Here is a 13,038-nt window from a genome sequence, read left to right on the forward strand (position 1 = left end):
AGACATGGATTTAAAAAAAACATGTTTTCCCTAATGTGTTTGTTTACAGATTTTCCAGCCTTTTGATTCTATGGACAAACAAATGGTAATGATGGTTGTGGTTGGTGAAAATGGCTCTCTCTCTCTCTCTCTCTCTCTCTCTCTCTCTCTCTCTCTCGTGCGGGCGCTTGCGTTATGTAAATTGAGGGTATTTGTTCATAGCTACGTAAACAAAATAAGTTAGTACCTGTCAAATGGCGATATTGCCCGAGACTCTCAGTAGTTTGACAGTTGATCAGTATGTGAATATCAATACGATCCGTCTGCCATTTTAGATTGGCGGTTTTTCGCGTTGTCTTCGCGTATAGAGAGATCTTTATTTCAAGTTGTCACCATTTGACAACCAGATCCCTTTTCTGACAAGATTCATCGCAGTCAGTGCATTCAAGCGTCGGCTTGACTCAAAAAGAGCCAGTTCGAGAAAGGAGAGACGCAGGGAGTTCAGATACACAACTTTTAACTTTTTTGAAGTGCAAATAAAAGGAAAAGTGCTTATCGGGAGACTGTCCAGCCAACGCAGAATGTATTCTTGGCCCAGGGAAGGGATTGGCGATCGTTCTTTTTAAAGCATCATGACCTTTTACTCGTTATTCTAATCATACATTACCGTCTGACGTAATTCGGGTGGCTGTGCCGTAATTTAGATATTTATGAACCAGAAGTGACTTTTGTGGGTAAAACAAAACTTTCCCGTAAACAGATTCTCATGGAAAATTAGTTCCCAGACAGAATTATTATTATTAAATATTCGTCAGTTGTCAAGAAAATATCAAGGTTCTCATGAGAACAGGTACGCGGATGATCTTGGAAGGGGGTGCATTGTTGCTTTGGAACGCGAATATTGAGATTCTTTTGAAGGTGGAGATTCAGATGTCTGAAAACAAACTGTGAGGAATGAGACAGTTTCCTAATGGTTGCTATGGTTAATAGCACCAAGTGCATTGAGAAGACAGAAATTATGATAGTTTTTAATTTTTATGGTTGATAGCACCAAGTTTTTAAATTTTTATGGTTAACAGCACCAAGTTTTTACCTTTTTATGGTTATTAGCACCAAGTTTTTAAAATTTTTTTGGTTAAAGTAGCACCAAGTTTTTACATTTTTATGGTTAATAGCACCAAGATTTTAACATTTTTATGGTTAATAGCACCAAGTTTTAAAAATCTTTTGGTTAACAGCACCAAGTGCATTGAGAGGACGGAAATTATGATAGTTTTAATTTATTTGTTTCTTTGTTTGGGGGGAATTGCAGAAAAATTACTTTTGTACAAAAATTGCAATTGAATGTCGCCTCGATCCTACGAAAACGCCTGCAGTGCAGCTTTTATTGGTTGCGATAGAAGATCACACGAAAGCTTCGAGTGAAGGTACATATTTTTAATCTCTGCGCACAGCCGTTAAAAAAGCATAGTCCTCAGAAAATGTATTTTACTTTTAAAACAACAAACTTGTAGACCTTTCTGTGCTGCTTGACTGCATAAGGCTTTTATTTATTTATTTTTTTTTAGCTTCAGTTCGTTTTTTTTTTTTCGTAGGATTCGTTTATTCGGGGAGACTTCGTATAGAATGATCGGATTCAGAATGTTGAGATGGAGGAGAGAGTTAGTCTTCAGGTGAAAGCGATACGTTTACGGTTATTTTCCGATTGTCTCGATCTTCAAAGCAGTCACACTGGAAGCATAGCTCGCTAGTCAACAATATAATATAATACATACATACATACATTTACAGATAATAATTGAAAAAGATGAATTTTTTTCACAAAGGGGATATTTGTAAAAAAATTTTGGGGTTGTAAATATTATGAGCGTTTATTTTGCCAATTGGTGTTTCAAACGGAACAAGCTGCTAGCTATTTATGGCGTTCTAAGCCTAAACATAAATGATATCTATCGGGGTTTTCATGCCATTTGCATAACTCCGGACTGTCGTTGTTGTCCAGTTTCAGTTACTGAAAAGCGAAAGGGAAAATGGGTTTATTATTATTATTTTATTGTTTTAATTGTTTTTATGTCTGAACTGTTTGTGCAGAATTCACTTTTAAAATGGGGCCGGATGTTAGGGGTTTATTTACTTTTGTACTTAACTTTGTGACATTTACTTAAAACAGCCATCAAGCAGAACCTGATTAAGAATTCGAACTGAGAGAGAGAGAGAGAGAGAGAGAGAGAGAGAGAGAGAGAGAGAGAGAGAGAGAGAGAGAGAGAATGGATGTTAGGAATTTACTTTACTTTTGTGCTTAACTTTGTGACATTTACTTAAAACAGCCATCAAGCAGAACCTGATTAAGAATTCGAACTGAGAGAGAGAGAGAGAGAGAGAGAGAGAAAATATCTTTTGTTTATTTATGTAACAAATGTTTATTTGTTTTGTAAAATTTTAGATTTTTATTCAATAATTACTTTTTTCTGTGAGAGAGAGAGAGAGAGAGAGAGAGAGAGAGAGAGAGAGAGAGAGAGAGAGAGAGAGAGAGAGAGAGAGAGAGAGAGAGAGATTTAGCGCACACCTTTTTCTCGTGTTGCTCTTGGTGCATAAAAGTCCGGTCAAGTGGCCAACACCTTAGCTGCTTATGATGGCAAACACTTCAATATTTCAGCTCTCCTTGACTTTCTTTATGCACACACAACCCCTCCCCCCCCTTCGATTTGTCGGTCTACATATCAGATTATTCATGCGTTGTCAGTTCGTCTGCGTCGCCTTCCTGTTAATTATGTTATTTTTCTATTCTTATCTCCTAATACTTCAAAGCTGTGCGCTCGTTTCACCAGCCTATCATCCTCTGTTCTTTCCACATGATCGAACCATGTGAAAGCGGTGATATATTGACATATCACCTATCACCGCTGCGTTATCTCCACTTCTCTCGACAGTTTCATTTTTGTTGTGCCATATTTGCTGTGCTAACAGTCCATGGCAGTAATTTCCATTTGTTCCGACGGGAATACGAGCCTACGTTTTCAGAAAGGGAGTCGGCTATCACGAAAGTAGAGGTGCTTTCTAAGATTCCAACATTTGCTTCCGTAGGCACTCCAATGTTATCCCCCCCCCCCCAACACTTTTGGCCACATCCTGCTACGGTCGTTTGGCTTGGGTAGCTCCGTGACTTGCCTCTTCTCTCGTCCGACGTCACGGGATTTGTTTACTTCCAAATACCTGTACGAAGCGACCGCTTTCATTCTCTGATTATTCGTTTTAACGTTCGTGAATGTTTATGTGAGTACGCGTGTGCGTTAACGTATGTTTACGGATGTGATTATGTATAATATATAAATATATAAATAACATATATATATATATATATATATATATATATATATATATATATATATATATATATATATATATATATATATTAGATATATATATATATATATATATATATATTTATATATATATATATATATATATATAAATAAGATATTTCTCATGTGAGAATCCATTTAAACTTATTAATCTTTTTAATTTCCTATTTAATTTTGTTATGGCGTCAGTAACCTAGATGTTTGACGCCAGTTTTAATAGCCACAAATCAATCAGTCAATCAATCCATCCTGCATGCAACCAAGCATGTCAGATCATTTGATTATGCCCCGAACTATGATGTAAAATCAAATGAAAAACATTTTCATCTTTCATTTTTTTTGCATTGTACGTTTAGAGAACTTTTTTGGGAACTTAAACTTCCATTAGGAAAATATGCGTTGGGGAACTTGTACGCTATTCGTGCGAACTTTTAAGAAATGTAGCTTCGTGTGTGACATTTCGCTTTACGCAGGGTCTCTGAGAATGGTGTGTCTTGGCGATACTGAGGAAGGTGCAATTGCCTGCGTAATAGAGGATAATTGTTTGGATGTTATGAGCATCCAAAAGACTTAGTCGTGTGTGATCTTATAAGCAGAAAGGAAAAACGTAAGGTGCAGTAACTTTATCATTTTTAATGAGGTCTTAATCCCGAGCGAGAAGGCTATTCTCTCTCTCTCTCTCTCTCTCTCTCTCTCTCTCTCTCTCTCTCTCTCTCTCTCTCTCTCTCTCTGTGGCTTTGGAAGTTATCTTAGAACTTCTGCAGCGGGGTTTATATTTAAAGGACGAGATATATCTTGCTTGCCTAGAATTGTTGGGCCTTTATAAAGTCCCACCACAACTCTTTAAGAACTCTGGGAAGGCTGCGAGTAATTTTTGGGGTCTCTTAAGAACTCTGGGAAGGCTGCGAGTATTTGTGCTGGTCTTTAACTTCTTGCAGGATATTTTTCTGGAGATGACCCCCTCCTTTTTTTTTTTAGGAGGGGGAGGGGGGCGGGTTACAACTTTTGCTCCCAAGTTGTTCGGTTTTTCGCGGGAAATCCTTAACTTTTGATTGATTTCTGAGGCGGTGTCTTTGTCCGGTGGGTTTTCCAGTTTAATATTGTTGATTGCGTTTTTTGTTTTTTTTGTATTTTCGAGAGTTTGTGAGCAAGTTCGAAGATGTGGAATTGGATACAGTATTTATCATAGAGAACGGTTATTATTGAGAACAAATTAAATGCTATCGAAGATGAATGATTTGTACAGATTTCTCTCTCTCTCTCTCTCTCTCTCTCTCTCTCTCTCTCTCTCTCTCTCTCTCTCTCTCTCTCTCTCAGTAGCGCTTATCGAGTCAGGATCATTCTATAGAAAAATGAATAGAGTTGTGCAAAGTTAACCAAATTTGAAACAAATATATATATATAATATATATATATATATATATATATATATATATATATATATTATATATATATATATATATATATATATATATATATATATATATATATATATATATATATATATATTATTTTGGATTTAGGGAAAATTGAATACAGTATCAAAAATTGTGTGTGTGTGAGAGAGAGAGAGAGAGAGAGAGAGAGAGAGAGAGAGAGAGAGAGAGAGAGAGAGAGAGAGAGAGAGAGGAGAATTTAATCTTTTATCTGTATATTTCCAAGCCGTTATCTCAAGGAATTCATCTTCGAGTTATGTTTGCTGTCTATATTAGGCAGAAAATTTAACAAACCTCTTCGTCTCATCTGAATATTTTTATTTGTTTTTATTTTAATGTGTACACGTGAGACCAATAATAGAAGAATTCTCCATCCTTTCCTTTCTGGCTGTCCAGAGGACAAAGCCATTGCTATTCCGTGGGAGTACTCGGCATCGCGCGATGACGATGTACCTTTTTTTTTTTTTTTTTTTTTTAGCGTGTATTTTAAAACTTAGTGCCTTCATACCTCAGTGTTGTTTTTGATTAAGACTTCTTTGATAACTTTGCCTTTCTTACAGAAGACTTTTCGTTTAGTAAAACTTGGGGTATTAGACAGATGATTTTGATTTTGGTCGAACCTCTCATCGTGTGGTGGCCTTGAATTTTGGTGACTTCTCTGCGATTTGTATCTGTTGACTTACATCCTGTTTATGACATTTCGTTTATGTCATATGCATGACGGTAGTGCAAATAACATGACTTCTTAAAGTTCGCCACGAGTCACATATTTCTTGACCTACTGTTTTGCGCCGAGACTTCTGGTCTTTTTCGGAAAGAGAAACTGGAGTGCAATTCTTTTCTCTTTCTCTGGCCGCTGCACCTCGCTCAGAATTCAGACTGAATGTCCAGGGTGCGTTCCGTTGAATTCAGTGTGCCTTGGTTGACCCAAGCAGTTACGCACCTAGTTGCTGGTTAGTTGTTGTGGGTAGTAGATAGGAAAATACATCTTGAGAGAGTAAAACAACACTACTTCAAAATATACATACTTGCAAAACGAGAGGTTCTCGACAGGGTAATCTTCACTCATACCTGTACGAAACCATTATCTCAGTTCCTCAGGACTCCCAGTCTTTAGTCTTTCAAGTTAGTTGTCCTTGCTGCCAGTCACCATTCGCTGCCTTGTATGTTTTTGGAGCCACGAATGAGGGTTTGCGTTCATTATAGTGACTTCAAAATGATCACATTGGTTAAAAATCTGTATTGTCAACTGCTTTCCTTCCCAGTGTATTCTGAGTAATCGTCTTTGTCTGACTTGAGCGCTCTCCTGCATGTTTTATTATGTGTTGAAATGGTTAAGTGACGGTAGGTTTTGAGCGCACTTAGAGCAAGCTTCAATATATTGTTCGTTGGTTCCGTTTCGGCAAATGGGGTCTTTAAAGAGCTCTGATAAAAAGTCAGCGTAAACGTACGGTAATGGTGCTCGCAAGAGTAGCTATGAGAGACCTTTGCAACCCATTTTGAGCATAATGCGAAGGGCACGGTGCTGTCTTCCACTGCTTTTGCAGTGGGAAGGATAATGTTAATCCCGATGCATTATTTTCTTCCGTTAAAAATAATTATGCAAATGAATCATTGTCTATTTATTCATCTCTATCATTGTATATTTATATATTCTTTTCACCTGTGTTGATGTGGGATAAACAAATAACCTTTCAGTGTGATTGTAATTATATATATATATATATATATATATATATATATATATATATATATATATATATATATATATATATGAACAAAATCAGTGATCCAGAAGCGCATTAGAGTATTTGCTGAGGTCTTGTAGATTATTCTCTCTCTCTCTCTCTCTCTCTCTCTCTCTCTCTCTCTCTCTCTCTCTCTCTCTCTCTCTCTCTTTTTGGTATTTGTCAAGAAGTGATAAAGCGCCGTAGTTACTATGAAGCGTGTAACATCTTTGCAACTTAATGGTAAGACGTTTCCGATGTATCTCTGGCACTTTCTGTAGATAGTGTCATGTTCCTTGCAGCTTCTCTAACTCACACTGTCTCTTTAATAGCAGCCACCATCCACAGTAGAGCCTAAAACCACTTGAACGGAGTGTAATCCACTTATTAAATAGCTGACTATTTTTGAAGACTCCTAAGATATTCTTCCTCTCTCTCGCGGCAGTGGTAATTGGTTGGTTTTTAGACGCCGATTTTATCACTATATTGTTTGCTAAAGAAAAAAAATAGTCAAACATTTTATCTGAAATATCTGAATTTCAAGATAATGGTATTGGTCAATTACACCATTTGCACTGTAGACTCTTCGTGAACTGCAAGTCAGGATTCATGTTCAATAGAGGAGACGAATCGTCTGCACTCGACCGTGTCTTTTACGTATCCTTATTTATTGTTAGTTTAGATTTACGTATCCTTATTTATTGTTAGTTTAGATTTACGTATCCTTATTTATTGTCAATTCAGATCTCATCCAATTCAGGTTATATGAAGTAGGGGGAAAGAGCTCTTATATTCCAGGTTCTTTCTCAACTCACACTTCCCCATTCATTCGTTTTTCTCACGAGACTCGTGGCAATGAAGATAATGGTTATGGCACTGCGAAAATATCTATAGTTGATGATTTTGTATATCTTGAGTGCTAACTCCACGGTATTGCGCTCTTGTGATTGCTAAACGTGAGAATATATTGCCTCTCCTTTATAGTTCAGTTGTTTAAAAGCGGTCTTTTTACCTTGTCATTCCAGAGGTATTTGATTTTGCTAGCATAAGGCCGTAGTTTGTATCCATCTCTCTCTCTCTCTCTCTCTCTCTCTCTCTCTCTCTCTCTCTCTCTCTCTCTCTCTCTCTCTCTCCCCTCAGGGAGAGGAGAAGACGAGTGGACGCTTCCATCTCCTCGCAGACTCATCCTCATCACATATTCTTCTGTTAACACTTGACCTGATTCTTGATTACCTGCCGATTCTTTTCTAGTTAGTTCTCTCTCTCTCTCTCTCTCTCTCTCTCTCTCTCTCTCTCTCTCTCTCTCTCTCTCTCTCTCTCTCTCTCTCTCTGCTGTTTGCTTTTGAATATTGTGCAGGCCCCACAGCATCGCTGTTGTCATATATCTTGAAGCGTCGTGATTTTGGACTGAGACCTTACGCTGTCCCCAGTAATAGGAAGGAGACGAGTTTGCCCAGTCTCTTCGCGTATACCGTATTACATTTTCCCATTTCCTTCTGTGTGGGGCGAGTGTGAGTGTGTGTGTGTGTGTGTGTGTGTGTCTGTGTCTGCTGTATTATTCCATTTAGGCGGAGGCCAGCGAAGGCATTGTCATCTTCAGTGCGACCTAAAGGCGAAGCCATTGTTTGAATCTTAATAACCTGATTTTGTCTCTGATGCCTCACTTGTGTTTGGGAAAGGCCTTTGATGCACTTCTTTCAGCGAGAGGGTCATTCATTTTATGTTCCTCACCTTTTGTGTTTTTGCTGTTGCAGTCGTTGTTGTCGCTGGACGCGGCGCCGGCTTCCGTTTTGATCCAAAGAGCGCCAGGTTCATTTTTGCCTCCACTGCTCGTTTGACACGATCGGGGAAATCAGCGTGGCTTTGCACCAAGTCAAGAGTGGCTTTAGCAGACTTTTCAGACGTCCATGCCGTGTTGTTCAGTTTGTTTAAAGGTCGCGTAGCAGTAGTTTCTGGCTTAGCATTTCCTTTTACCCGTCCAGCTGGTCGTGGTCAGTGCCATTGTGCAGTTCGAGGTGGGATGCTCACTGCTTTCAAGGGCAGGCGAGAATTTTTTTTTTTTTTTTTTTTTTTTAATTTTGGATGACCCAAAGAAAAGGGCCATCTTTGAAACTTGTCAAGTTGCAGGCTCGACATTCCGGGAGGGAAACCTGTTTTGAAGGAATTTTATGTGGAAACCTATTTTGAATGAATTTTATGTATATTATATATATATATATATATATATATATATATATATATATATATATATATATATATATATATATATATATATATATATATATATATATATATATATATATTGTATATAGAGAGAGAGAGATAGATATAATATATATATATAATATATATATATATATATATATATATATATATATATATATATATATATATATAATATGATGATAATCGTTTTAACTGGTTTCCCTTGATCGGTGGTGGCATTAATAACGAAAGAAATCAATCTGCCATTAGCTATTTATGTATTGTTGGCGGTTGAGTTGTGATGCATTACTAAAAAGTAATGGATCACAGACTAGAATTTTATTGTGCAAGTGATTCTCTCTCTCTCTCTCTCTCTCTCTCTCTCTCTCTCTCTCTCTCTCTCTCTCTCTCTCTCTCTCTCTCTCTCTCTCTCGCGCGCACGCGCGCGCGCGTATTTTTTCCCTTTTCTCCTTGCTTAGTGTATGGTAATGATTACTGGATCCGTTTTTCCCCTTAATTGAGTTCAACAAAACTTTAGTTTTTTGTCGGGTAGAATGGTATTGTAAGAGATAAAAATTTACCATTTATGTTTTTACGCACCGATCCATATTTTTGGAGAGAAGATACTTAATTTTTATCTGGTGGTTGAAAAATGGAAATTTTTCGTTAAAGTTTTTATTTTTACTTGAGTTGAGGTTCCATTGCAGATAAGTTTATCTCACGCGCTTGCTCACACACTGTTAAGAGTGGCATTCAACCGTTCGTATTTTACGGGTTGCTACTGGAGACGAACCTGGCACAAGTCCAGTTTAACCTCCAACAAGAACAACTGACGTAATGTTGAGTCGTCCTCGAATCCTTATCGTAGTTGCAAAGGAATGAGTTATCGCTATTGATTTCGGGATGTTGAATTTGGCCGAGCGGGTGGAAAATTTGTGCTTGATGTAGGCCAGGGAGAAGAGAATAACTTGGGGGGAAGAATGGCAGCTTTATTCTTAATAATGACTGGGAATTAAAGAACAGAACTCTAGCTAGACAACGGGTTGAAAGAGCCGGAGAAAACTGCCGGAAAAGTAAAAGTAGTAGAGAGACAGAGGCTGTCGCCGATCAGAGATGGCGACGACGGTAACGTCGAACTGCATTAAGACTGGAGAGTAACACTGTGAGACCTTCCTGATAAGGTTACCTGACAGGGCGATGCTATTAGCATTCTAAAGTTGGCTGCCTCCTGCTATGGAACAAGTTTTCGAGTCTGCCTTTAAAGAGGATAACACGATATGGGAGAGAGAACCCTGATCAAGTCTTATCCGAGGTTGTTAGGCGAGTGTACTCGCTGAATAACGCTTGTGTGTGTGTGTGTGTGTTGGTGTGCTAAGAAATGCAGTGCTAATCGCAGTGGTACCTTTCAGTGTTTCCAAGTACCTCCCTACCCATCGCTAGCTTGTTACGTAATGATTTTATCAGTTCATTTAGGTTTTCATGTCGTCGATAGGGAAATGGTCGATTACCACAACCAGTCGACTTTGTATGGTAGTTTTGGATGTCTTGGATAAGTTAGGTTTTAAAGGCGGACTGTCAGAGCGTCCGGTGAATCTGCAACGAGGTAAAATAAAGAAGTCTTCGTTCGCTTCATAGATGTTCTGTTAGAAGGCCGTTTTGCCGCTCCACAGGAACTGAAGCTCTCTTAACTTTTACTTCCCCTCATTGTCATGTTTTCAGAACCAATCCGTTAACGAGCTTTCGATTCCCGAATATTGTGTTTTCTCGCGAGAAACTCACGGCCGTCAAAATCCCCGAAGAACCAGGGATTGCAAAGCGCGAAACTAACTGTAGTTGCTTTTGCCTCAGGTGTCATGGGAGAAACGAAATGTAAATGGTTGGTCGTTAATGACTTTCTCTCTCCCCGTTGGATCAAGAGACAAGAGATTCCCTCCCCGAGAGACGCCTGACCTTGCGTGACTGTGCGTGCGTGTTTGCTGTAATTAAGTGAATGTAATTCTCTTGTTATGGCAGTGGTTGAGAATGACACGGCAACAATAAGAATGCAATGGGAGATGATTGGGGGGATCACCTTGAAGAAATAATAACACCCATTTGAAGAAGAATGAAGGTACCTTGAAATTGCAGGTCTGGTCCCGAAACAAAATATCAATTTCGAGAGGAGTTTTAAATAGCTGGCGGGACCGAAGGCCATCCGGAAAATTAAATTGTCTTCGGCCAACAAAAGAAAAGCGATGGGGATTATCGTGATAGTCTCTCCCCCCCCCGGCTTTTAATAAGTCAGTTTCTCTCTCTCTCTCTCTCTCTCTCTCTCTCTCTCTCTCTCTCTCTCTCTCTCTCTCTCTCTCTCTCATTTGAAGTCCGTGTCATAATAGCACGTCTTGTAAAGGAGAGGCGGACTAGTTGGTAGGTCTATCGGCCACGACCCCGCGGCTTTATAACCGTTATTATGATGATTAAGGATTCCCCATTATAGCATGGCTTCAGGATTTGTGGTGTCGTACTCTAGGTCGAGGTTGCCGGTTAGTTAGGGTTTCGTGGACCTCTGAACCTGCTTTTATATATTCCTCCTCTTTTCTTCTTTATCTTTTTCCTGCTAGTGAATTTTTCCTACCCCCCGTGTATGTTTGTTCTCCCGTCTGTCAGCTTGTTTTTGAACGACTGAATTACCGTCAGGTGTTCTCGACAGGAACATTTTCATTGAGGTGGAATTTACCTTTAGGTCAGAGTCCTATGCATAATTACGTACACTCTTCAGGTTATCCGACAGACGCTTCAGTGGTGGAACAGAACATCCCTCCTATGATATTATAGAGTCCAACCAGAGATTACGCTTGTGTTGTGCGTTTTAAAATAGTATCCTCATTGCCAATAGATATTTTTTTAGATTGTTGAAACACGCATTGGAGCGTCCGTGAGGTGGGTCGATAACTTATCCCTGTCGATTAAGTGATTGGTTTTCCGAATAATAATGGCGGTACGTTTATAAAGGTCAATGCAGCTGCAAGTCTTTATCGTATTCAGTTTTTAAGCTGGATATATGAGTTTGGTTTGCGCGTTTGTGACATGAATAATTTTTATCATTCATTTGCAAGTAACCGGAAATTCTGTACTAGTTGAATTCAGTTATGCAGTGTTTGGTTTGGTTCCAAAGGAATTTGTACTGGAATACCTTGTCTAACACTTATATTTCCAAGAACGAACTCGTATTCTGACTCTAACGGTATGCTACAGGATAATTTAATCAGTTCTCGTTCTCTTTTACTTTTAATGTACGTTATACATCCTGTCAAGGAAATGAAAGTAAAGTCAATGTCTAGTAAAATGTTTTCAGAATTCGTTTGTATACGTCAGCAACTGTGTTCAGTCCAATCGTCGTTCTTTACTGGGGACTACCAGAGAGGAAGTTTGGAAGCCTTAGAAGTGAACAGTAGGTGGTGGACGCGAGAGTAGCTTTTGCCAGCAACCAGCTCATCACTCAATTTTTAACCCTAAAATCTCTTCCTCCTCTACCATTCCCCCGCCCTCCTCCTCCTCCTCCTCCTCCTCCTCCTCCTCCTCCTCCTCCTCCTCCTCCTCCTCCTCCTCCTCCTCCTCCTCCTCCTCCTCCTCCTCCTCCTCCTCCTCGCCTTTGATTTTGTTACAACGAGACGAAATTTGAGCCTATATTAAAACGGAGACGGGTTTGCTATGATGGGGGAGGAGGCGGGTTGCGGAATTTTTATCTTAGAAGATGGATACTGAACACTCGATGGCCAATTGTTCAACTATAAACCTTTTATTATCAAATACAATTGTTTGAGTTATGTTCTCACAGTAATCTGAGCTATCGTGTTCCGAGAACGTCATAATGGCGATAAACGTTTTCATTTATGCCGCTGATGTACGCCCACACAAGCAACAGCAACAACAATACTTACTGCTTAAGTTGCTTTTTTTTTCAATAAGTTGTAAGTTGCCAAGTTGCTAGCTCTGTTCGGTATTGCATTAACTTAACGTAGATCCCCTCGATATTGAAAGCTTTGTAAATTAAAGCGTGTGGGCTTTTAGTGATGCAAGCGTTGGTGTGATCGTATGTGGGCCTCTTGGGTATTCCATTGTGCTGATGCTGACAGATCCGAGCACTGAATTTTTACATGGTAATGAGTCAACTGTGGAGGGTCGTAGTCAAGGCGGAACAGGTCATGGTACTCACAGACTCATCCTTCATGGTAGGAGGAAGGCGTCAGGTTTATTTATATATGTATATATGTATATATATATATATATATATATATATATATATATATATATATATATATATATATATATGTATATATATATATATAA

At 38.8% G+C, this 13,038-nt stretch overlaps 1 protein-coding gene across 3 annotated transcripts in view; it reads left to right on the forward strand.

The window, feature by feature from the left end:
- Nucleotides 1-13,038, forward strand: part of Pka-R1 (protein kinase, cAMP-dependent, regulatory subunit type 1) — a 178,510-nt gene that overhangs the window by 90,891 nt on the left and 74,581 nt on the right. The gene's annotated exons all lie outside the window — the stretch shown is intronic.

This window comes from Macrobrachium rosenbergii, chromosome 43 (assembly GCF_040412425.1).
Source record: "Macrobrachium rosenbergii isolate ZJJX-2024 chromosome 43, ASM4041242v1, whole genome shotgun sequence".
Taxonomy (NCBI): Eukaryota; Metazoa; Arthropoda; class Malacostraca; order Decapoda; family Palaemonidae; genus Macrobrachium; species Macrobrachium rosenbergii.